This window comes from Seriola aureovittata, chromosome 2 (assembly GCF_021018895.1).
Source record: "Seriola aureovittata isolate HTS-2021-v1 ecotype China chromosome 2, ASM2101889v1, whole genome shotgun sequence".
In the NCBI taxonomy this organism is placed as follows: Eukaryota; Metazoa; Chordata; class Actinopteri; order Carangiformes; family Carangidae; genus Seriola; species Seriola aureovittata.
Genome location: NC_079365.1, coordinates 6,242,477 through 6,268,348, shown reverse-complemented (window position 1 = coordinate 6,268,348; position 25,872 = coordinate 6,242,477). Strand labels below are relative to the sequence as shown.

Genomic DNA, 25,872 nt, shown 5'->3' with positions numbered 1-25,872 from the left:
ACACACACACACACACACACACACACACACACACCACTTCCCTACAGTCCTACTCCGCCTCACCAGATCACTCCAGCCAAAAGTTCACATCCTGGGGGCCCGCAAACCTTCTCAGATAGGGAGACGGGTGTGAGAAGCAAACACGAGATATCAAGCAGAACGACTGAGACTCCAATGACAACAAGAAGGAGTGCGTAAAACCTGCCCCCCTCTTGTTTGGTAAACACGGCATTACCGTATTTCAGTGTTTCCCAACAAATGTCGACATGTTCAAACAGACAGATACTTCAAATTTCCTCATTTACAACAAGTGGAACTTAAACAACTACTTTAACTACCAGTTACACAACCAACTCCTTCTTAACTCAGTTTTGACCTTTGAGGGAACTGTCCTTTTACCATTCAACATGCTAGTCTCAAATCTGCAGCCTCTCAAACCACTAACGGTGTGCACCTGTCCCGCGCCACCACCCCCCACCCCCACCCCCACCCCCCCTCCCTCCAATCCATCCAACCCCCACCAACCTGCCCCACACATACACACACAAAATACAGTACACAAACAAGACAACCGCACTGCATTCAGTTAATTATTAAGCTAATTCAATACCACATTCACACACATGCAGAGGCTGGAGTCTGGTGAATGATTGTGTGTTTACCTTCTACAAGGACTTGCTTATTTAAAGCAATCTTCAGTTCCAGCGGTGGTGAAACAGCCTCCTCGCCCTGCGGACACAAGACGGAGAATTATTTATGGTTATGAAATAATTACCACTGCAGACCATAATGCTTGTGATCAGCAACCACATGCCAGTTTACAAAGAGAAATGCATGGGTACATGAGTGTAAAATAAAAGCTTCCAATAACAAGTCGACCACCAGTTGCTATCGATTTGAAGTGATAACATGCACAAACAGCCGTATACGTGTTCTGAGAAATCATTTGAGAGAAATCAATCCTCTGCATTTCTGTGCTGTTTGCTGTGCTCCTGTTTGTGTGATGCTGCACCGGTCACTGTACCTGCCCTGGCCACTACGGACGTACATCCACCATTTTAGCTGACAGCGGGGCAGAAGGCACCTTTCGTTTATCCTCCCGTAGCCAACTATTGTCACTGTCCGACCCATCCTTGCATTTCCATCTGTCTGTTAACTACAACTACACCCACTCATGATAACAAGTGAACAATGGTGCAGTCTGATGGGAGTGAGTTGGGAGTGAGTGCTTTATTTGCAAGACAAAACCTTTTCGTATTACTGACAGCAGATGCCCTTCTTGGCCCCCCTGGTGGTGAACACCCTGTACCTGTAACTGCTCTGCCCTGACTCAACTCCCCCTGGGCAGCCCTGATCTGCATGCACACAGCTTTCCTAACTGAGCACTCAACCCAGGCAAGGAAAGCTGGAAAAAAAAAGGAGAGAAAAACGGAAACAAAATCTTATTTTTATGGTAAACTGAGAAGTGACTGTGGGGCAATATCTCAGGTGCATTTGAATAAAAGCATTAAAGCATATCCAAATATGAAAGAAAAAAAAAAAAAAAAAGCTCCAACTCCCTCTCCCACTGTTCTTTTTTGCCGTTTACATTTGGCAGTCAAAACTGCGGCCAGGCATTTGTGCAAGTGTTTATCTAAAGCAGACTGAGCACAGATAAAAACACACCGGTCCAACTTGCCCAGTTTCAGCATTAATTATGTGTTAAATGCCCCTGTTGAAAATGGGAGTCAACATGCAGCTTGCTCTGAACTCTACTGAGGGTTGAACAATCATCGAAAATGGACCATTCCCACACAACTACCCTATTATTGTGATTCATTACACTTCAATTAACATATCATCAATGGAATCGTAAATCAATGGCGAGTGGTGACAAATGACAGATATTTTCAGTTTCAAACTACTAAACATCATTAATTCCCATCACCTGAAAGAGCCCCGGGAGCTAAATGAGTTTACCCAATGCATAACATCCATTTAGATAAATGTTCCATCATTTTAATGATGGAACATTTGTATTGGAGAGAAAAGGCAACAACGGGATCCTGATAGCAGCTGTATGCCTTTTCTCCTTGTAATATAATGCCCACCTTGTAATACCTAAACAGATAATTGTCTCCATTTCAAACAGCACAAGAATGTAATATTGCCATTTAGAACAGTGGGGGTGCGGAGAACGTAGGGTGAGGATAAACAAGCGCATGCTGCTTCGCCCGGTTGGGAAAACCGAGCCCATCACACACTCCCACATTGAGATTTTAGGGAATAGAACAACTCCTGGTTGAGATAATTACCCACCTAGGTGGGTTATGTGCATGCTCAGTAAGAGACCTGAGCTGAGAATATGAATCAAAATGCAACAATTTCAAAAGACAAAGGAAACTAAGGAGCATTTTGCAAGGTTCTCTTGTGAAGTCTTGGGAGGATGTTGTGGGAGTATTGTGTTAAACAAAGTGGAAAATAGGACAATAAAGAGTTTTGACAAAGAAATATCTCATACTAGTTACAAGACTGGTGCAGCAGATGACACAACCGTTAGCCTGACACTTTTAGAGGATCAGAGGATCCAAATAAATGTTTCCATTCTCTATGCAAATACCACAGGGTTCATTGTAGTGGTGGTGGTGGGGGGGGAAACATGCAAACACCCTATTTTCAGAGGAAATGGACAATCAGAAGGGTTTTTTGCTATGGTAATGAACGGCTGTGGTCACATCTGAGCACGAACAAAGACTCATTTTATTCTGTCCACAAACCTGTGAAGTGGACTTCCCTATTTGTGAGGGGGTCACGGCTTCACAATATGCTCTCTAGTCCCAGGTATGTTATCAGTGCCTTTGGCTTTGTTGTAAGATAGCATGTTCAAAATATGAATTAATACCCCTCCACTGAAATGCACCCAATCCCAACAAAAGGCCCGCATTCACTGTGGACAGCTCTTCAGCTCCTCTAATGGACAGGCTCTTCTCTCTCTTCACACTGTGCAGACAAAAAGATGAGGGCCCATGAATATTTACCACTAAGTAAAGTTATTCCATTAATTACTCTAAGCACGCTTAATACTGTATCTGTGGCTACTTCTGTGGCAGCCTGTTAATGAACCTTCACACATCATTACCATATTAATTAATGCTCAACTCAATGGTTGTCAATAGGAGGCTGCCAGAGTTGTCTCTCGCTTCTTTACAGCCCATCCAGGATGTTTCGATCACTTAGTATCAGCATCTGAATAAATCTACAGTAGCTATTTATCATGCCAGGGCCTAACGGTGTGTTTGAATAAAACAAAAAAAAAAGTAGTGACACTGGTTCAACAGTCCTTAAGGCTGGTGGATCTGTATTAAGAGCAATGTGTAAATAAGAAGAGGGCGTAGGAGAGGTTTAGTTGCGAGTCAGTGATATCTATGCACAGGGTCACTGCTGTTTGTTTTTAGGGTGTGTGCAGGAGATTTTCCAAGTCACTGTCTGTGCTCTGAAACACAGGAAAACCTAAAGCATGACTCACTTTTCAACAAACGCAGCTGCTTACTGTATGATCTGATCTGCTAAAAGGGCTGACTGCACACTTTTTTCTCCCTCTTTTCTTCTGGGGTTTTATTAAGAAGGACTGATTAAATGAAAAACATGACTAAGTCTCGTAAAGACAAAAAAAAAAGTCAGCATTTGAAAAAGTGAAAAAAAACAAGCATTGTTTTTTTTCCCCTTTTTGATGTGATTGGCAGGATCCTGGCGTTATATTGTAACACCCACACAGACTGTAAACAACAGCACTTTCTGACACGCAAACAGACTCAAAACCCACCAATTAAACCCAACTTCAATCCAGCCAGACCTTATTCTGAGCGCTTTTTTTCAGGTTCTCTTTTTTTTCTCAGCTTAAAAGGCAACAGTGCAGTCTGGTGAATGTCAGGCCTGTCTGATCCCCCAGATTCTTTGGACCTGCCCTCACGTTTTGCTGAGCTAAGAACAAAGTACACAGAGTGCACACAGAGAGCTTTGCTGCCTTAATGCCAAGGAAGTGGAATTTCACCCCTAAACCAAAACAAACAGGGCCACGCATTTCTTTACACTATTTAAATGAGCGCACGAACACAAAAAAGCCCTATCAAGTGGACACCAAATGCACACTACTCAGTCTTTTCAGGAATTCTAGCCCACTGATCCGTGAGGAGAGCCATCTGAGAGCGGCACTTTGTGAATTATTTTTCCTGAGAGAAGAAGAAAAGTCACAGCACCGGCAGCTCAGGCTCCACACACAGTTTAAAAAACACTTTGCACATGACATTAGATGATCGCAGTCAGAAAGTTCAACTCTGGTCACTACAGTACAACACACAGTGAACATTACGCAATCCCATTTTTTTTATAAGCAACTCCTGTCAGTTCTACCCAGCCATATCAGGTTTCCACTCTCGCCCAGGTCCCAGCTCCTCTCCGACCACAGATCCTGTGCGCTATTAATATCAATAAGCTGCAAATTCCATTTCCCCAGACAAAGACAAAGAGAGAACGAGAGGCGATGAGTGAGGGGAGGAACTAATACCCTCACGCATCACCACGGGGTTACCACTTGCGATCACCTCCAACCCCGCTGCACTCACAAAAAGGAGCATTTCGCACATTAACTTGTACGTACACTCTCTTTTCACATGTACGCCAGCATCACATGCACATGCACACACCAACAGCACTGCATGCACACCCACACCAGGGGAATGCAAATATAAGATAAATGCTGGGTGATAATTTCCAATCATTTGTGAATTTTTAACTTACAGAACACATTCCTCCATTTATCAGGTTAAAGTATACGTCAGGTTTTTCTGCTCTTATCGCCCATGTTCTTCTTCATTCTCATGATCTCACTGCAATTCAAATGTGTTAAAAATATACACAGAGATACTGGTAACAAGGATGGGTTTTTATTGACAGCTTTGTAGTTCATACTGTCTTATCATTCAGGCACTTTGCATGAACAAGCTATACCTATAATTTCTCTGCTAAATGCATTTAGATTTGAAATTACACCCACAGGCTCAGAGCTAAGGCTGTAACTATCAATTATATTCATTGTCAGTGAATCTTTCGGTTACTTTCTTGATTAATCACTTCATCGTTTTCTCCACAAAAAAAAAAAAAAAATGGTGAAAAATGTCGCTAGTAATTTCCCGTAACCCAAAATGATGTCTTTAGATTATTTATTTTGTCCGTCCAACAGTCTAAAACCCAAACATACTGTCATGAGTCAAAGAAAAGAAGTCGATTATCTGACAAAAAGCTGCAAATATTCACAACTGTTGCTTAAAAAATGACAATGAATCATAAACACAACTGTCTGCCTTCATTAGATACTTCACTGACGTCCCTCACCTTTTTGCAATATTATATTACAAAGTATTTTATCTAAATATTGGACATGTTGCTGTAACTCTTTGCCCTACAGTGAAACCTGCTGCTACCTGCACCCTACACACAGACTGAATCCCTTACAGAACACACCTACTAACACATCCGCATGGACATGCACATACGTCCACCAACGTCACATAAAAGGCAAGAAGAGGAGGAGAAAAAAAAAGGAGAGGAAAAGTGTGGAAAGACAATGAAATCTTTACAGACTTACCCATGAACAGTTAAACAGACTTTCATCATGTTCATGAAACGGTGTATTGATGCAGATTCCCTCCAAGCACTGAGTGTTTTGAAATCCACTTCTGAGGAAGAGAAAGCTGCCAGTGAAAGTAGCAGGTATGGAGTAGTTGAAGTAGTGTGTGGTAGTTGAGTGTGTTCGCGTATGTGTGTGTGTGTGTGTGTGTGTAAAGAGAGAGAGAGAGAGAGAGAGAGAGTGTGAACTGGAGCCCAGACTGCAGTGTTGAGAGGGACTGGAGGTATGTGGTCTAAACACAACAAAAGCCGGTGCCTTGCTCTAGATTAAATATGCAGGAAGAGGCCCCTTTGCATAAACACAAACACTCAGCAAATGAAGAACTGGCACAGAGTGCTGCCTGCTGAGAGCTCTACCTGTCCTGGCCTCTTTTAATTAGACAAGAGCAGGCAGAACAAATGAACATCAGCACGGTCACACTAGGCAGAACAAAAGGAAGGGGAAAAACAGAGAATACTTCCTCCATCTTCCAAAATGTCCTTAATGACAAGAGCAGAAGATTAGACAGAGGCTGGAGAAAGGTGCGCAACTTTCACATGTCACAAAGAAGATGTTTTTCTCTGCCTGTCTTCTCAGATACTGTACATGAAGCATTCTTCATTTAAACAAACTTTGCTCCTTACTTTGCTAATACTACTTTGTCAGATGGTTAATAAAACTCAATCTAACAATCTGCTATGTAAAAAAAAAAACGACATGATTGTAACGAGAGCATGACGACTTCTACATGAAACTGTTTAATTACAACCTAAAACACTAATTAAATCCTAAAATATAAAATTTAATTAATTTAAGAAGGTCATTTTTTGGTATGGGTTTTCATTAAATTATGTCCTGGATAGAAAAAATACACCTTGTGATCCTTTTATTCATCTTTACATATGCTTCTCCTCCACACACCTCCCGCTGGGAAAGACAAAAAATAAAAGCAGGATTTTAATCAGCAGGAAAAACTGATTTGCACCAACGTCCACTGTCCGTGTGTTTTGTTTTTCTCTTACGTCCCCACTTTCCTCTTTCATCTATCTGTCTCTGCCTCAGTTTTTCTTTTTTCTTATTTAGAGCAGGAATGCAGAAGCGTGTGGTGCTGGGGGAAACTCCTGCAGAAAACTGCCAGGCCGTCAGAGTTATAAAAAAAAAAAAAAAGAAAGAAAAATGAGGAGAATGGAGGGCTGAGTCCCACCAGAAAATCTGGAGAGCAGCGTCAGATGCTGAGAGACACACGCTGATGTGGCCAGTCAAAAATGTCATTTTCATGTGAAACCCTCTCAAATGGATCAGGTGGAGGAGGGGGGTGGGGGGGTGGGGGGGTGAGGTGACACTAGGTGAAGGGAAGGAGGGGAGAGAGGGAGAAATTGAGGGGTGAGAGGGAGTAAAACAGAGAGAGGAGAGCAGAAATGAGACCTCTGGAAAATAAACAGGGTGTAGTGTTTCAAAGGCAAGGGGGACACAGACATTCCATTGTTCAAGCCAATTATCAGTGGAAAATAATAACAACAGATGGATCCAGAGCGGCCAACTTGTGCCGGAGCACCCTGGCGCTGGAGAACAGATGATGAAATGTGAGAGTGCTGTTGGAAGGGCGTTTGGGGTGGGGGGGGGGGGGGGGTGCCCCACAGTCTCACACACACACACACACACACACACACACACACACACGCACACACACACACACACACACGCACACACACACACACACACACGCACACACGCACACACACACACACACGCACATCTCCACACACCAGATGTGAACTTCCACAAGGACAGTTTAATATGTGCTCTCTGGCCACCACTTGTGCCGCGCGGCTTTGGCATACCAGACAATGGCCGACACCTCCATGTGTTCAAAAAAGGGGGCGTCTGAAGTCAGATGACACATATGGCTCCTGTGTTGCTGTGTGATAAATTCAAATCTGTGCGTTCCTTTTATGTTCAACAAAGCAGGGTCATTTGATGGCGAACACATGCTCGTGCGCTGTAAGTGGAGTGCTGTACAACACTACAACATGTAGTAGTTAGAATGAAGATATATATTTTTTCCTCTCTTTTTTTTTTGCTCCTTTTATTCAAATCAGCACATATCCCCGGTGACCTGTTGTGATGTTTTCATTTGATGTTTTCCAGCGTGCTGAACGTTCACAGATGCAACAGTGCGGCAGAGACAAGACCTCACTGACTCTGGCTTCATTCACAGATCCCTCATATCAGCCACAGATTGACAGGCAGCGGAGGGGGCTGCAACCTTAAAACAAAACCAATTCTCTGTGTGCCTTGTCAAGGGTGGGAGATGACTGCAGATAGCGGCACAAAAGATCTGCCCTTCCTTTTCACAAGAAAAGAGAAGTTTTCGTTTCATTAACTCCAGACTAAAGCGTAATTATCTCCCTATAGACCTTAATCACCAACAGAAGGATAATAGAACAAAAACCAGTTTCTTCTTCAGTCATTAAAGTTTTTTTATGTTGTTGTTCTTTTTTTCCCTCCTCTGCACTTTAGATGAGTCCATCAAATAATGCAAAAGAATCACAGGGGCACAAGTGAAGTCTCACTTTCAAATACTGTCAGTTGCAGAGGGTGACAGATTTTGGCCATGAAATAGACTCGTTAGCCTGAGTGCGCCATCTTTGGCCTTTTCCTGTCTGGCTATTTGGCCTGTTGACCAGTGGATGACAAGGTAGAGGGCGGCGCAACCAGCAGAGCCGAAGTGGCTATATAATAACTATGACTGAAAATGCTTGAAATAAAATTAGGTTGAAGACCAAAACACCTCACTGGAGTTGTACATAATCTAAATGTCTAACATTGCTTGAAGGTGCTTGTGATACTATACCCCAAATGATAAATCCCTGGAGGATTGAACAGGAGGATCTCTATGGGGGGTAAAAAAAAAAAAAAAAAAAAAAAAGAATGGAAAACTTTGCCTAGATTTAATTAGCTTATGAAAAATAATTGCCATTAGCAAATCTCGTCAAATGGGGTTGAGGCATTTTGCTGGGGAAAAAAAAGTCTTTTTTTTTTTTTTTTTGACGATGAGGAGACAAAGCATTTTCAAACAGGAACTGGCGGGCCATCAGCCGTTTTAGTGCACTGACACTGAGGTCGAGTTAATTAGACTATTGTCATTTTAATCAGGACAGCTCGGCGGCCATCACTTCCTGAAAGAGCCAGTGGACTTTAAACGGCAGAGGGATTTGTGTGTGTGTCTGTGTGTGTGTGTGTGTGTGTGTGTGTGTGTGTGTGTGTGTGTGTGTGTGTGTGTGTGTGTGTGTGTGTATGTGCGTGTGTGAACTGTATATGTGTGTGTTGGGCCTGAGGTGTCACCCAACTATGGGTTATGGAGTATGGTCTGGTTCTCTCACATGCTTAGAACATTAATGAGCTGGAGACACACCAAGGAAACAAAGGAGCCTGGAGGATCACCAGGGGAAACTACTCGCCTCTGCTCTACTCATGTCTCTGTTCATTTGAAAATAATTTAAATATCAAATATTTGAAATAATTTGCTTCTCCCTGGCTATCAGATTTTGAATAGGGAGTCTTTCATGTCTTCGTTATTATGTTCTTCACTGGCATTAGCATTTAAAACATAATTAATGTAACCATATTTTCTAGGTGCTTACCATTATGTTACAATAATGGTTTATTTTTGTCTGATTTACATATTTTATGAATACAATGGAAAAATCGTGATAACAAACCAAAGAATGACAAACAATATATCAAATCTTTGCTGAATATCATTAATCTAAAGAGAGTTTTTAATCAAAACTGACAAAGGCCTGGATTTAACCTCAAGACGTGCGAGATGAAATTCACTTTACGCTTCCTCTAGTGAAAAAAAAAAAAAAAAACACAAGGTAAAGACGGTACAGTGTCATTTGAGAGAAAAGGGAGGAGGAGCTGAGCACTGGAGGTGTCAGTGGAGCTCTGCCAATCAGCAGGGGTGATAAAGGGGCCAGCCCAATATTAACACCAAAACATCTTTGTAATTTTTCCCCTGGCCATAGTTCAGGTCATTTGCGGTCAAGGTGACAAAGGTAACCTGCAGACAAATGCTGGTGAACTTCCCCCTGTGACACCGCCGTCAGCCTGGGGGCAGGTCTGGCCAATGACATTTGCCAAGTGTCTGAGTACAAAGTTGACCACTGCAATATTTCATATTCACAGGCCTCAAGGGAAACGACATTAAGAAGGGTTGGAGCAAGCATGGCACATTTGACTCCATGCCACTTTTTTTTTTACTATGTCTGTTTATGATTATATTAATAGTTCCATAAGTTCATCATTTTTAACATTAGTCATTAATATTTCACAGGGAGTTAATATTAATCTGATCAGAAATTATCTTCCTTCAATAATTCAATATATACATTAATAATTCAATAAAAAGAATGTTCAGCACAGTTGAGGGGAAAAAAAAAACTGGAGACATTCAATAACTAAATGTGAGAAAATGAAGCTCACATTTACAGCAGCAAGTTCACTAAATACAGTAGCAGAAGAATCTAAAACACCAGCGCCCTGTGAGCAACTTCAACTGGAATGCAACTTGTTAGCATGGAAAGCTAACACACAGCACAATTCAATGATAATAATGAAAAAAACAACATAATATAAAATTATAGCAACCTTCTGGTTTCACCTTAAAGTGGTTAGTAATCCAGGCTTAAACACACCCACTAACCAGGGACCACAGGCCGTTGTCTCCACGTGTGCACATCTAGAGATAAAGAGGACATGCAGACGGTGAAGCCTCTGCACCATTAAAAGCCCCGCACTGCCCAAGTTCCTCCATAGGAGATTTACAGGGATTAGATGGTGAAATAAAGGCCTAATCTTTATTTGACAGGGAAGCCAATCTCTGGCTCACCGGTCAACCCCTTGCGGTAGGTGCCTCTCTCACAACTCACTTTCGCTGCTTCACACCTCGGGCTTATTTGAAACCACATTTAGGATGCATATTGTGCCTTGTATAAGGTCTCAATCCAATTATCATATTAAAAAAAAAAAAGACAAAAAAGTGCAATTTTTTAAGTGAAGAGTGAGCAGAGGCTTAGTGCTAGAGACTTATTCCACAAATGATGTCCTATATTGGGTCACAGCCTTACCTGCATGTGAGTACATCTTGGTGGCTATTTCCTTTTATAATTTTCCTTTTTTCTGGGGGTCTAAGCTATGCCTGATTGAAAACCAATTTCCATGTGCAGTTTAATGACAGATGGAAAGAGATATTTCATGGAGATGTATAGTCGAGACTGATAAACTATTAATCACACTGCTGGACAATGACACCGGCTAAATTTAAACACAAAGTGAAAAAGCGTCAAGTAACAGCCTCCCTTATTCCGTAAATTATTCATTACCGGGGGCTGTTATTGCACGGCATATAGAATTAAAATTTTCAGATTTCACTTAATTAGAGTACGTGTTGATGCGGGCAACACATGTCACGGCTCAGACTGGCAATCTCACACTATGTTTAACCCTGTCAGACAGCGGCCAGGGCCTCTCCCTGCCCCCTCTGTCCCTCTTCCTCTCACTGTCCCTCTGTGTCTGTCCGCTCAGTGTTTGACCTACAGGCAAAATGAGGAGGAGAGAGAGTGAAGGGAGGAAGAGAGTGATGGACTTCATTATTTAGTGCAACCTATATTTTTAAAAATGTATAACTAAAAAACCCAAAAAGATCATGTGAAACATCTTTTTGCATTCTTACACATAAAGTTTCTGTTGGTGCCACTATTTTGCTTGTCTGTTTGGCTATGTTGGTTGATACATTCATGCTACGTATAAAGTGTTCACTTAACACATTCAAAAGAAGCCCGTTTCTGTGACTTTGAATGGAAATTGCATTATTTTTGCGGAACTGACCTACCAGTCATCAGAAACCAGTTGCACAAGGTTTTCTGATCATGATTTCATGATTTCTGTTTTGGTTTGGTTTCTCCGAAGCCTAAGGATGCAATTACAGTATACTGCATATGTGACATAATAATATTCAAACACAGTAAGCTTTTTGTGTGGCAAAAGCTCTGCTTGGAGGCACTGTTGCTCTGTTGAACCTGATCCCAACGCTTAACGTGTGACAGATGCTAGATTATTTAAAGATATTCACTTCCTTAAAGGGGACCCATTATGCTCATTTCCAGCTTTATATTTTTATTCTGGGAATCAACTAGAGTATCTTTGCATGATTCACAGTTCAAAAAAATCCCTTATTTATCTCGAACTTCCTGTTCTGCAGCCCCTCAGTTGAGCCTCTGACTGAAACAGGCAATATTAGCTTTTGCTTCCTTAAGAGGCCTCCTTAAAACCTCACCGTCTTCTGATTGGCTGAACATACTGGCTTGCCTGGTGAGCACCGCCTCATCCTCTTAACGGTGTTGAGCTAACCTTGCTGTCAACCTCATTGCTATATGACTGTACAGTAAACCTGCACCGTCAGTTATTTGCATGATGGAGTATATTAAAGGTCTATAATACTACTCAAGTGGAGCAGTTTGGGTGAATAAGCTAAGCTTGGAGCAGATGATTGTGACGAGCTGACGTCAGCTCGTCACTGAAGAAGGAAAAACCACAAGAAACACAGTGTACAGAGCAGTCTGACGCAGGGACTTTATATGCACTTACTTCATGATTTGAAACTTTGGCCACATTTCATATGGACCACGGACATTGGAACATTATGTATAAGGCAGAAAGTAAAGAGAAGCAGAATAAGTCCGCCAACAAGCAGAAGGCTCTGGGTTTCTGCGTGAGTTTCCTCTGCGTGCTCTGGCTTCCTCCCACAACCCAAAGACATGCAGGTTCATTGGTGACTCTAAATTGCCTGTAGGTGTGAGTGTAAGTGTGAATGGTTGTTTGTGTCTAGATGTCAACCCTGTGATGGACTGGCAACCTGTCCAGGGTTTACCCCGCCCTTGCCCAATGTCAGCTGGGACTGCCTGTGACCCGAAAAGGATAAGCGGTATGGCTAATGAATTAATGATTAATAGGTCCCCTTTAAACAAGCAGTTTTCTTCAGTAGCAAATTCTCCATGTTTGCTGTCTAGTCTCTCCTAAAATGTGATTGGTTGAAGAAGAAAAAACCTGTTGTTGTCTTTCAGGACATTTCTAAAAGGCTAAAACGTTCCATTTTCACAGCAGAAGCTCTGCTCTGCCAATAAAGGTGCAGTACCTTTTCAAAATTGCTGCACCTGAGCACCTTGCATTATCTTCACTTTGATGTTTGTGTAAAATAGGCAACTGCAAACAGGAAACAAACGTTTCTCAAGTTAAAAAAGATTAGGGATGGAAATTAATGTGTTGTCAATGTCAGAAACACTGGTAGTTCGTAACTTAGTTAGTTAATTAGTAAGGATCCAGTTGTGTGGTGGAAGGAGACAGCGCACCATAAGCAGATCTCTGTCAGGTGGAACATTATGTCTGCGATGCAACTATCTCAGTGGTGATGCTCTCAAATATTCCCAAGAGATACAAAATAATACTAAATGTTAAAATCTCCCTCTCCAGCTCTTTCATCCCTTTTAATGACACGAGAGGTGGTTAGTCATGTTGAGGTATGTAAAGAAAAAGGACATTAAACTGATACTGAAGTATTATGTATAATAATGACATTTAACGTAACGCAGTAGATTTGTTTTTAAGAACTAACATACAAGATTTGTACAGTTACCAGATGTTATTTTCCTGTAACTGGCAGACAAAGGCCTTGTTTGTGTGCTCCATGTCCTCCACTCTGTGTTTCTCCCTCACTATCTCTCTCCCTCTCTCTTCCTTGTATCGTCCCCAGCTCGCAGCAACAAACAGAGTTGTATGCAAATACTAAAAGCCATAATGCATTATATTGTTTGGTGTTAACATTTGAATATTTAAATGATGCATTTTAGATCTAGATATTCCCATTTCAATTTCCATATACTGTACATGCTGAATGCAGAGTTAAGTTTGCCCATATAGAAGGTTGAAGACTTTGTGAGTGTATTTGTGTGTGTTTGACACACCATCATTTTCATGATTATGTACTTCCTGCATACATACTTGTTAACAATGTAAGTTGCCTGCCCTAATAAATGACAACTGTCTGTGGCCTATGTCAGTGCCACAGTGCTGGATGTGTGAATCACCCACGTACATGCCACTTAACCAAATTGGCAAGGCTGATAAGCCGTATTTACATAGCAGTGTTGCTGGGCGTGATTACTATCAGTAAAACTTCCCCCCACGCTTTAATGGAAAGTTGGGATATAACTTAGTGTAGGTTACAGCTGCCCTCAGGAAAATAGCTCAATTACACCCGTGAATATAAACACTCGTGTGGCTGTCAGAGTGGTAAACAGATGTGGGGTGACAGTCTGTAGTACGTGATCAGTCAAGCAGCTGTTGCTGCACCTTCATTTATTCACTTGTTCTGATGATGGATTCCAGTTTCTCCCCCCACAGCTCAACATGCAGCAGCACTATTTGCTTATGGGGCAGTGGCAAAAGGCAGATTAAGCTGCTGAGAATATCATTAACATGTTCCCTGTGTAAAGTTAACGCCTGCCACAATTTTACTGCTGCTGTCAAACACAACAATCAGTTTGCGTGAAGTGGACATCATGGATGGACATGGAGTGACTTTAATCCCTGTCTCTCTGTTCTGATGCAGGGCAGCACTGAAAACACTGCGCTACCAACTTCTGTTCAGACAACACAGCATTCAGAATGATGTCATATGATGTTATTTTGTCTTAGCAAACTGTGCATTTGTACTCACACAGTGTATTGAAAAGGACATCCCCTTTGGCTGTTGTATCATTGGGAGCCTACCTGTCACAAAGCTGATATGACGCTCTTTGAATGCAATGTGTACATGTGATCAGAGCTGCAGCAAGCGCCCCAGATGACAAAGTGACTAGGAGTGTCAAAGCAGCCTACAAACAGGCCTGTCCTCTTCCAGACAGGAAGCTGGGAGCAGCAGAGGCGCTGCCTTGTCTCATCTGCCAGCAGCGCTCGCTGCCTCCCCGCCTCATCACAGCAACCGCATCTGATGGTGTGCACAACTCCATGCTGGACGGCTGTTTTGATTTCAGCCTGTGTGACACATCTGTTGCTTGTCATGTTGTGTTGTGCCTGTCTGCGAGTTGAGCACGACCGGGGCAAATGTGCTCCTCATCCCTCTGTCCGTGTTTACAGGGCTCGCACTTACAAACAGGCCGGCATGGTGCACGTCGTGTGGAAGGTCAGGAGGTCTTACGAGACACTACGTGCACCTGTGCAGCCGCTGTCACAAGCCATCAATCCTCATCTCCTGCTGCAATTGTGGGGTGTTCAGGCTGTCGACAGTGAGTGCTCTGTATTAAAAGATGCATTATCTTCTAATAAAGGCTGTATGAAATCCTCAGTAAAAGTCAGGAGTGACTGCAGTGTTGATTGTATATAATATAAGAGGAAAAAGGTATGGATCTCGGTCACTTTATCATCCTCTAAGAATTCCCCCATCATTGTACTGTCTCCTGAAAATCAATTATTTCCCTCCCATGTCTAATTGAGATAATTTGCTACAGCTGTAAATCAAATCTCCATCAAAGGTGCATTCTTCACAATGTGCTCTTTATGGGCTTTTAAAGTACTTTGCAGGAGCATTTCACAGAACTACCAAAATCAAGGATATTCTATGCAAGACTCCCACTGTCAGCTTAAACACATGAGCGATGACGATGGCTAATTGGACCTATCCAATCCATCCATCTATGAAGTACACATGCTATATCAGCGAAAATCAAACGAGATGTAAGGCAAGCCCAGCACTAAACAGCCAGAAAGGTATTTATTAATGGGATGTTACAGTAGCTTAGAAGGAGTGTGCTTCATTTCTGTGTCCTTGTCTTTCCAATCAATATTCAAAAGTGCCTCGTAATTACACGTTAAGGATTCATTTACATGCAAAGTGCTAGTGTGGCCATAAATTGCAATGAAAAAGTTCTGTCTGTGAGATTTTTGCTTTTTTCTTTCTATCTCTTGTGATTATTTTTAGATGTTTTGGTTTTTAAACTATTTAATTTAAAATGAAACAAAAAAAAGTAACTGCAAAATGAGAAAAATATGGTTTGTGTACTTGAACAATTTGTGTGAGTGTCAAGCCCGAGCCTGTTATGTAAATACAATCCCTCTTGAGAGGGTGGGGAAAAATCTGAGAGGGCTCATTTACATTGTCAAATGACACAACACTCACACTTTCCATTTACTATCAAACTGTTTTGCAGAAACACTAACGTGGAAACTATCAGCGCGTGTAGCTCCTCGCCACTGAGTCGATGTAACAATACTACTTTAAGACAAACTGAAATCGGGTTGGATGGTACACAACGTGATCGAACACCGTGACTGCCATTTTGACCGGCCTCGTCAGACCACAAGAGAAACACGTAGGCGCTCTGGCACGGCAGGGAGGCACAACGCTGCTATGGGGCTCTAATATATTCAAAGAGGGATCATTTACTTAAGGCTTGCATCCAAGGATCAGTCTGGCCTTCATTAGCCTCAATCTGACACGGATGTGAACAACATGTTGGCTTGCCACATGAACACTGCCCCTCCTCCCTCCCTCTCCGTACCCCAAACACTCTACTCCCCTGCTTTTTCTGAGACCTGCACAACAAATTCCTCTGGAAATATATCACAGGTTGTTAGCATTCCAGAGAGAATTTTACATGGGTGTACACTCAGGCCTTAATTAGAGACACTATTTGATCATTCAGCAGCTGGGCTTTATTAAAAATACGGGTTCACATCACCCTACAGTCACCCCCAGCTCAGTGTGAAAGAGCTCACAGAGGCTGAAGAATCTATGAAACAAGAATATGAATATTCATCATCTGATGCGTAGGGACCCTGTACGGGAAATCTACGCCCCAGCAAGGCTTTTTTTTTTTCTTGTTGTTGGGTTTTTCTTATTTGTTTCATTTATTTTAAAAAGCTGACCTGAGAAATCACTTCAGTATGAAGTCTGTCTAAAATCACTATGTAGAGTTTTAATGTCCCATGATGGTCTAAATGTTCTTTTTCTACCCTAACACTGTAAAAAAAAAGAAAAAAAAAAAAAAAAAAGGTTATGTTTTAAATAAGGTATATTTAACATATATTCAAATAATAAATATAACAACAAACATAAAACACACCATTATGAACCTTTACAGAGGCCCACTGAAAGCCTCAACCTAAATGTCAGCACAGAACCTGAGCTACATCGACCTGAAAAAGAAGCGAAGAGATGTAAACTACATCTGACCAAGGTCGACAGGGACTATAAAACAAACACCGGGTTTAAGGTGAAGTCTTCCCTGCATGAAGGTTAGCCATGTTTTGTGTTTACACTACACTGCAGGCTTTGAAATTGTTTTGCAGTGTGGAGTCTGCCCAGGGTCATTGTTTGTTTTTGACGTGTTTATACACCACACAAGGAGTAATGACTTCTAGGATAGTCGGGGGGGGGGAGACGCAGACGCGATCCAGCACACTATCTGCAATTTTTCTTTACTTTTCAGGTTCACTGTCAACTCTCAACGGCCGACAGTGAGAGGCAGCGCCACTGTCGCCATGTTCAGCATCATTCAAAGTGATTTAAATATGCAACTGCATCCGGAAACCAGAAAATCGGTTACTATGCAAAACCTTGCTTATCGTTTCGTGGCATTCAAACTTTTAAAATAATTTCCATATAATGGCCTTCTTTGAAAAGACATTACAAACCAGTTTGTCCAAATGTTAGAAAATAATGATGAGTGTTTTAGACAAAGCTAATACACAAGTTGTGTGTCTGTGTTAACTGACGCGCACTGCTGTCTACTGACATGCATGAGAAACACTTACTTTGATCTGTGGCTCCACAGGATGTCACCACTGGAGTCTCCCGGCTGGACCGGCGAGCAGCAGATAGAAGGGGAGGAGAGAAGAAGAGGAGAGGTGGTAGGAAGGAAGGAAAGTCAGGGGGTGGAGGCAAAAGAAAGGAAAAATAAGAGACACAGTGGAAATTATTTAAAACATGAATGTGACTAACAAAAAGCAAATACATACACCTTTTTCCACTATCACCTTTGTCATCCCCCCACACAAAGACACGCACACACACCACACACACACATCCTTACTTTAAATATCTGTGAATATAGACTTAGCGCCTCAAACAGAACTGATTAAACAAATAATGACACATTCCAAAAACTACAAATTAATTTGAGCATTGCTCTAATTGAATTTAAACACTGCTCCTCCCTAACCTTAGATCAGGCACTTTTTAATTACTGGCTTCTGAAGACTGAATCCCTACAGTGTTGATGGAAAAATAAAAATAGGGTAAGCTTTACTGCACACTCTGAATGTTTTTATCCAATATAAATGAAACTCCACCCGAGTGAACAGCCGGGCTTTTCTGAAATGGCTTGTTCGGGGTATTAAACTGCCCTTTTCAGATCACCACACATTAGCAGTCGCAGCTGAGCTCTGTCATTCAGTCCCGCTGCCCCGTGCCCCCTCGCCTGAACTCCTTCCCTCCGTTTGCACACACAGAGGGAAGAAACGGCAAAATGTGTTTCCTGAAAAGGAGGAGAGGTGGAAAAAGCCCATCCTGCCCCGCGAATCACCGCCGCCCCACCAGAGCTGCCGCCACTGGCCTTTCTGCAGAGGCAGCAAAAGTTCCCCGAGAGGGGAGCGTCTGCCAACTCAAACAGGGCTCATTCTCCTCTCTGTGGGCCGCCAGCCGCCCATGTGGGCCTGCGCTGGGCTTCCTGAGGGCTCGCTGCAGCTGGAGCACTTTGAATAAAGGTAACAGCAATGTCACAGCTACTGTAAACTTGCTGGGCTGCTCCTGTCAGCAGGACGTTCCCAATCAAAGCAGAAACAACCCCACCTAAAACACAACGCATTGTTTTTTTTCCACAAGCCCCAAGTCCAAACTTCCCACGAATCACAAAGAGAGCACACAGGCGAGAGGGCAACCACTGTTCCCTGATCTTGCCAAACAAAATGCCAAGAGACCGGGAGTGACATTCAGCTCTGGGGTTTAAAAATACGAGCAATTTGAAAATGATTAGAGTCTTATTTTATTGTTGAGCGCCTGACACAAGAGAGGAAACCAGAACAATCAAGCCGACTGACTTTTTTTTTCTGCTGAATTTAGAAACACTAATTAGTTTTGCTCTCGTAAAGCCAACCTGAAAACGACCAATTATAAAGTGAAAATGAGATGTGCAGAGGAAACAAGAGCTTGTCATTTCCACACTTCAAGTCCCATATGCACAACTTTACTGTGATGACTTTTGCACACAGCCGAGATGATTGGCATGCCGCCTACTAAACTTGGTGTCACGTACACACTCTGACCAGTTAATGGCACTTTACATCAAATAGCCTTTTGCTTAGTTAGAAGGAAGCTATTACAGATCTGTATGACCACATCAAACCCAGGCTGAGCAGCTTGGGCATGCAGATGTCCGAGGCACCAGGCTGGGGAGAGGATACAGCCCACCAGGCTGACCACAGCACCAGCTGGTTTCAGCTATAGATCTACCAGGGCCAAACTCTTACCCCCTCACAGGTGCCTTGTTCCTATGGATTTCATCTTTAAAGGGTACTGAAATAATTCCTCTGTATGTGTTATTGTTTCATACTAGTAGCGGGTTAGTATGAACCTTCATGTATTTACGTTTCGCACACATGCAGCATATTTCACCTTAGTCATTAGAAATTAACATAAAACCAGTGGAAATTATCTGCAGGAATTTCACTGCTATTCCCCAAGCAAACAGTGGCAAGTGTTTCATCACTGTCGGGCTGAAGACGGATGGGCTGTCAGTGCCTTCCCCTGACCAAGATCCAGCTCCTGGGCTGGGAAGTGGCTAAAAAAGGCCAGGCCTACGCTTTCCAGGCCCGTGCCTTTTACTGGGAGTAATTCTCAGATGCCAGGTCGCTGCCAACGTCCTTGCAGCCAATGGCAGAGAGGCCAGTAAGTTCACATTAACTGCAGAGTGTAACTGCGCTGAACATCTGCTCATGAATGAGAGCGCTGCCCACTAACTCAGCGAGTTGAGGCCCACTGATGAAAAATTCAACGTTCTCCTCGCTGGCACGCTTGTTCTGCACTATTCTCCTGAGCCCCCAGAATTATATTAAGAGAATTTCAGCACGGCCTGGTGTATCTGAGAGAACAGCTGGCGCCGAAAAGAGATCTGCCGCTCAGCGAGAGCTCAGGGACTTCACACAAGATCTGCCTTCTCCTACACCATTTGTCCTTGAAGGAAAAAAAAAATATTAGTGTTAAGCACCCAGGTAATAATAAGAAAGCAGAGGCTACATTTAGCTGATTACACCACCCATGTGTGCTACAGCGGACAGAGCATAACCAGTGAGGACATGAATCGATATGGACTGGAGAGAGAGGATAGAGGGGCAATTGTGACAATAAGTAGCTCCCTCAGGAGACTCATTCACTACACCTCTCCTTTGTTTGGCTTGTTTAGCTCATTAGGTTGTTAACTAGGAAGGATCTGCCCCCAACCCCACAATATGGAATCAGTCTAATCAGAAACAGACGCAGTCTGTTCAGGGGGCGACTACATCAAAGACTTTGGAAAGTATGAAGGCAGTCCCACAATCCTGTGCTTCAATTGCTGCAATTATGTGCCTCATAAGTTTATGAAATCACTGCAGAGGCAACATGGACAAAACATATTATTGACTATTAGCCAAGGAAAGATGCAATCAGAACATCATAACTAAAAGTATACAGTGACATGAACTAACAGTCTTTCCTCCGAACATGATGAAATTGTTTCTCAGTTTAAAAATGTTAAAGTTTAAGGAAGTGATGACTCCAGGCAAACACTAAGAATAAAAGATTACCACACTCAGTAATTTCACTTCTGTCTTTCTGTGAAATACAGTTAACAGATTTCTAAATGTCAGCACACAACCCAACCTGAGTGACTTTATGAAACTTTTATCTCGTTGTTTGTTTGATCTTAATCTCGGTTTCACAGTTTCTGACTTTTTCACCAAAATTAGACTGAATTTACTGAAGAACACCGCCTTTATCTAAGCTCCTGTGCTCCACATGTGGAGACAAGCAGCAGTGAATGAATGGTTTTTTGGCCTTTTATACAAAACACTGAATTATGTGGAAATCATGGCAACAGCCCAAAAAGGGATCTGTGAATATGATATTGCCACTGAAAACTGAGAGGATGTCTGGAGAGTAGCTCATTTAGCCGCTGACAAATGACAGCACTTTGTCTTCCTGACAAGATCCCTCCTTCATCAAATGTCCAACTTCACATGGAAATAGGAAATCACACATTATCACACTGACAAACAATTACAACCGTGTCATTAGCAGCAACCCTGGGCATGAAACCATTAACAAAACACAATGTTGCACACCACGCTAGCCATCAGAAGAAACACAGGATGTAGATGAAAAGGCACTGATAAATCAATCATGACACAAACAACCTGATGCTTATAGTTTGGGAAGGATCTAAATGTTGGGAATGAGGGGTGATAACGGTCCTTTGTTCCAACTAAATATATCACATAGTAATCTCTGGCAATCAAAAGTTTCTCATCTCTGAATAAAGATTTATGTCTGCATCGATGGCAGAGCGGCGCTGGCCTCATATTAAAAGTCAGCACTTTAGAGGAGTTTCTCTCCAAGTGACTTAATCAGATACGGAGCATTAGTATCTTTTTTAATACATCTGCCAGTGTCAGGCGGCAAATGAAAAAAGCTAGCCTCTGTAAATATGACTGCTTACTTCTAACACAAACATTGTTGACACCTAATGTAATTTCAGCGGGACATCCAAGTGAAAGCGCACCGGGGTAATATAATGCTCTTAATGAGAATTCCTTCCAGCTTGAGACCTTGGCGAGATAGCCATAATGCATGGCTTCTCTTTTTAATAAAATAATTGTTACAGTTATTAAAGATGAATCTCATCACAGTCGAGATGACAAAATAATTCATTACCAAAACCACGGCTTTAAATAGCTGCAAATTATGAAGCCCTGCCCCCACCCCTCCTCCCCCCACCCCTCTGAAAATACACTTCCAGATAAATGGGTTCGTTATTTCATATAAATATTAGATATATGCTGCCCTTGAAAGGAGGGAATTATTGCAACTGTCCATTAAGACGTTTGTAGACACACAATGCACCATGTAAGCCAACGATACAACAACAACTCTGCAATACTATAATTAATTTGATCCTATATCATTATATTACGACCCTTATTCTACCTTTAACTGATACAACTGTGGCTAAATCTTTTATTCTGTTTTCTCTGGATGGTTCAGATGGATAATTTACCTGTAGTGGCATTTTCAACTATTGCTACCGTTTACTGCTACTACTATCATAACTATTTTTTTTCTTTTAGGTATAAAATCATTACACCATATATGTACCTATCAATATTGTTATTATCTCCACTTACATACCATATATATCATGATTACTGTACTTGCTCAGGTATATCGAGCACATACTACAAATATTATACCATGTTAAGGCTTAAACTTCCTGTTTTTTGTGTTTTAATTGTTATTTAGGCTATAAAGTGGCACACATTATGGATTAATTACCCATCACAAACTATCAGATCTGAAAGCTGTGTCTTATTTTGCACATAGTCGTCTGACGAACAATTCAAATTGATTATCTACAGTAGCTAATCGATTCACCTATACCATATGGTAATAAAATGAGACTGATTTGCTACTGCCGACGTGATGTTGCTCATATTCCAGTTTGTCTTTTTTTGGGAAACCTGTGGGCGTTCCTCCTCGCAGCACCTCCATGTGTGTGCAACAGAGAAAGCGCTGAAACATATGTTTGCGCAAACTTCCACCAATCTCCCCGCCCCTTCCCGTTCACAGCTCTCTTCTGGCTTTATTTATGTATTCAAAAGAGATAATTTACAGTGATGGCATGGAAACTTCCCAGCATGCCTTTTAACCTGTCGTTTTTCACTCTCTCCGCAGCAGGATGTCCAGAGGAAATGCTTTATTAAGATCCTGCCGACATGAAGAGCTGCTGTGACTTACTGGTGCATTACTGTCTAAAAGGCAAAGTTATTTAGACCAATAAAAGGCTAATATATTGTTGGAGTGGAATTACACAGAAGTTATCTCTGCCTTAATAACATCACCGCAACCCCTGATGTTGTTTAGATCAATAAAGCCCATTAAAGTACAGACCTCAAGCACAGATAAGGCTGCATCACCAGAGCAAAAATACTGCTGGCTGGCATCTGAGAGAGCAGAGGTCTTTCTCTGGCAAACAAAAAGTGGCCAAAATGAGAAAAACACTTCAAACTCAATACCATAAAAACTTCAAATCTAATGAAGTCCGTTGTCTGCCTTATGGAGCCTTCTGGGCTTTTGGCAAAGCAGATAAACAAGTGGAACGATGCTAATGGATGGTAGATATTGGTCAGATGAAGCAAGGAAAAAATGAACCTGTGCTTGTGCTACCAGCCCTCAGCTTTAAACTGTTTCTTCTTTCAACACTTCCAACTAAAACCTCTGTGAATTCCAACCATAAAAAGCCCCTCTGGACATTTGTCTTCATCTTCGTCCACTGTTACATAAGAAACTGTGCCTTTTTTCATTATGATAATCTGGTGTCATGATGTCAGTTACTGACTCTGAGATGTTTAACTGGGGGAAAAAAGAGAAAATATACAAATGAGTGAAAGTAAACTACTAAACCAGAAAAAAACAGTCACACACAGTGGTAATGTCACCACACTAAAAAAATCCTAGTGTTGTGAATGTGGTTTCCCATCATGCTGTGCTCATTCTTTGCAGTGTCCAGCAGGTGATGCACTAAATCATCTGTGCAGCAACTGTCCATCAGCCCCCTGAGGTGCGATGACCACAGCCTGGCCACTCCCTCGAGGCTCCACCCTCCCACGTTACGATGACGACACATAAAGAGGAGAGAGTGTGTGTGTGTGTGTGTGTGTGTGTGTGTGTGTGTGTGTGTGTGTGTGTGTGTGTGTGTGTGTGTGTGCGTGCGTGCGTGTGCGTGTGTGAACATTCGCATTTGGGAGTGCAGACAGCATTCACGTGCACTTGTAAATTGCAGCACACAGAGACACCACAGTTCTCCACAGGAAACCACAGTTTTGACGATATCTAAGCAAGCGAAATGACAAACAAGATTTTTTTTTTTTTTTTTCAAGAACAACGTGTCCCCTATGTTTTATACACTGTCAATAGGAAGTTTACAGACACCAAGCTACACAGGTGGGGGAACTACACTCAGATCAGAAACACTGTTAAAAAAAAAAAAAAGAAAAAAGAAAAGAAAAAGAAAAGCAAAACAGAAAAAAGTGTCAGACCTTTCAAAGGGTTTGTGGCGCTTTTTTGCACCCTCTCACCTAAGTGTGTATTTCAGCAGACCACTGTGGACACATGCTGTAACTTTAGCAATGGAGAACAGCACAAAGAGCCTCCCACAAATGCTGCCATCCCTTTATTCTTTCTCTTCTTTAATGTTTGTGTTATGCTTCGCCACTCTTGCTGTCATCATCTAGCAGCTGTAGTCACTGTAACAAATTACTGATATCACCAACCAGGACATTTCATCAGCCAACAGGAGATTGTTATTACACTAACTTTACCCTGTTACAGTAAATGATAGCTCCACTTTTTACATAAAATAACATTTAAGGAGTTACAGCTTCTCTTTTTTATGAAGCATGACTGCATCCATGTTCATTTTCAGATGTATAGTTTTTCAGCACCAGAGGCAGATTATCAGTGTGACATTTATAATAATAAAAAAACTGCTGAATTTAAAACCAAGCCAGGAATAATGCATGGGAGAGATGTTTAAGAGAATAAAAATAAGTATTCGTCAAACACAACATCTGAGTATGAGACCTTCAAAGGCCTTAGAAAGCTGTAGCCGTGAATGCAGAGACAGGAGAGAAGATTCCCGTGTGTGTCGAAACACACACATACACAGGCCATGGTAATGATTGTGAGCAATATCTCTGCAAAATGATCAACCCTGACAATGTAATATGACCCAACAATAAATACACTGTAGACAAAAAAAAGAGAGAAGAAAGAGGAGGAATAAAAAGCACACAAGAGAGAGGGACAATCTTCTAGCAGCTCCAAGTGAAAGCATAAATAAAGTGTGGCACATCTTTTACCTTCTTCAATTATCTGCCTTTTGACATGCAAGCTGAGCACAGTGTAATTAACATCTCAGGAGATAATGGGGTCGCTACTCACTGATCAATCTCACACATATATTATCTGCCTTTTACCAATCCAACCTCCTGTTATTGTAGGAAGAAGAAAAAAAATACCGCAACAGATTTCTTTTTTTGGGTGGGGGCATTTAATAAAACTCTGGTAATAGGCCTAATGACTCATCCAATTGAGCTCATCTTCCAAAACATCAATTAGGCTAAGACCCAGCTTACACTCACAGAGAGCATTGTCTATGATGGTAAATAACAAATCTTTCCCGATTCATGCGAGATGTAACCGTGTTGTCATTATCAATTACTGACTGTATGTTCTTTAAGACTGCTGCCTCAGTGCCTTTAGCAGTAACAGGTGTTGGAGCCGGAGTCTCTGACCTGGTAAAAAAAATATTTCACAATACAACCTGGACTTTATTTGACTTCTCAGCTTTGGCTAAATTCACTTGTTTTTGAAAGTGATTAGTTCGGCTTTTGAATGGAAAAAAGCTTTGAGCTACATACTTAACTTGTTACAACTGAAGATGTGTCTCTTTCAACTAATATAAATATTACAGATGCACTCAAATCTTTTTCCAGCTCAAAATACAAATACTATTCATACTGATTATAAGAGCATAAGAATTTAATGTAAAACTGAAAAATATTTCTAATCAAATCATTGGTCTAAAGTTTTATATACAAGAGATCCTGTGTGACGATGATGATGTGTTCTACTGGACATGCACTCAACCCATTCATGAAACCTCTGTTACAGATATCCCTTGACTGTCACCACTTACAGAAACTCAAGTCTGCAACTATAGTAAACACATACACAATAATATACAGAATTGCATTACACTTTTTGACTAGTTAATCTCTATAGAAAAATAATTAAAATGCCCTACAAGTACAATTGGTGTTCTCACCATTAAAGTTACTGACAATATTTACAAAAC

At 41.7% G+C, this 25,872-nt stretch overlaps 1 protein-coding gene across 8 annotated transcripts in view; it reads right to left on the bottom strand.

The window, feature by feature from the left end:
• The window catches only part of foxp1b (forkhead box P1b), a 150,676-nt gene that overhangs the window by 99,137 nt on the left and 25,667 nt on the right, over positions 1–25,872 (bottom strand). For 7 of the 8 annotated variants that reach the window (XM_056391909.1, XM_056391900.1, XM_056391941.1 and 4 more), the window contains 2 exons: positions 17,519–17,562; positions 663–729 (listed from right to left, as the gene is read on the bottom strand). The gene's annotated coding sequence lies outside the window, so the exon portion shown is untranslated. Of the gene's footprint in view, positions 1–662; positions 730–5,623; positions 5,726–17,518; positions 17,563–25,872 lie in introns of those variants that run through there. The other variant, XM_056391933.1, reaches the window with a different exon arrangement.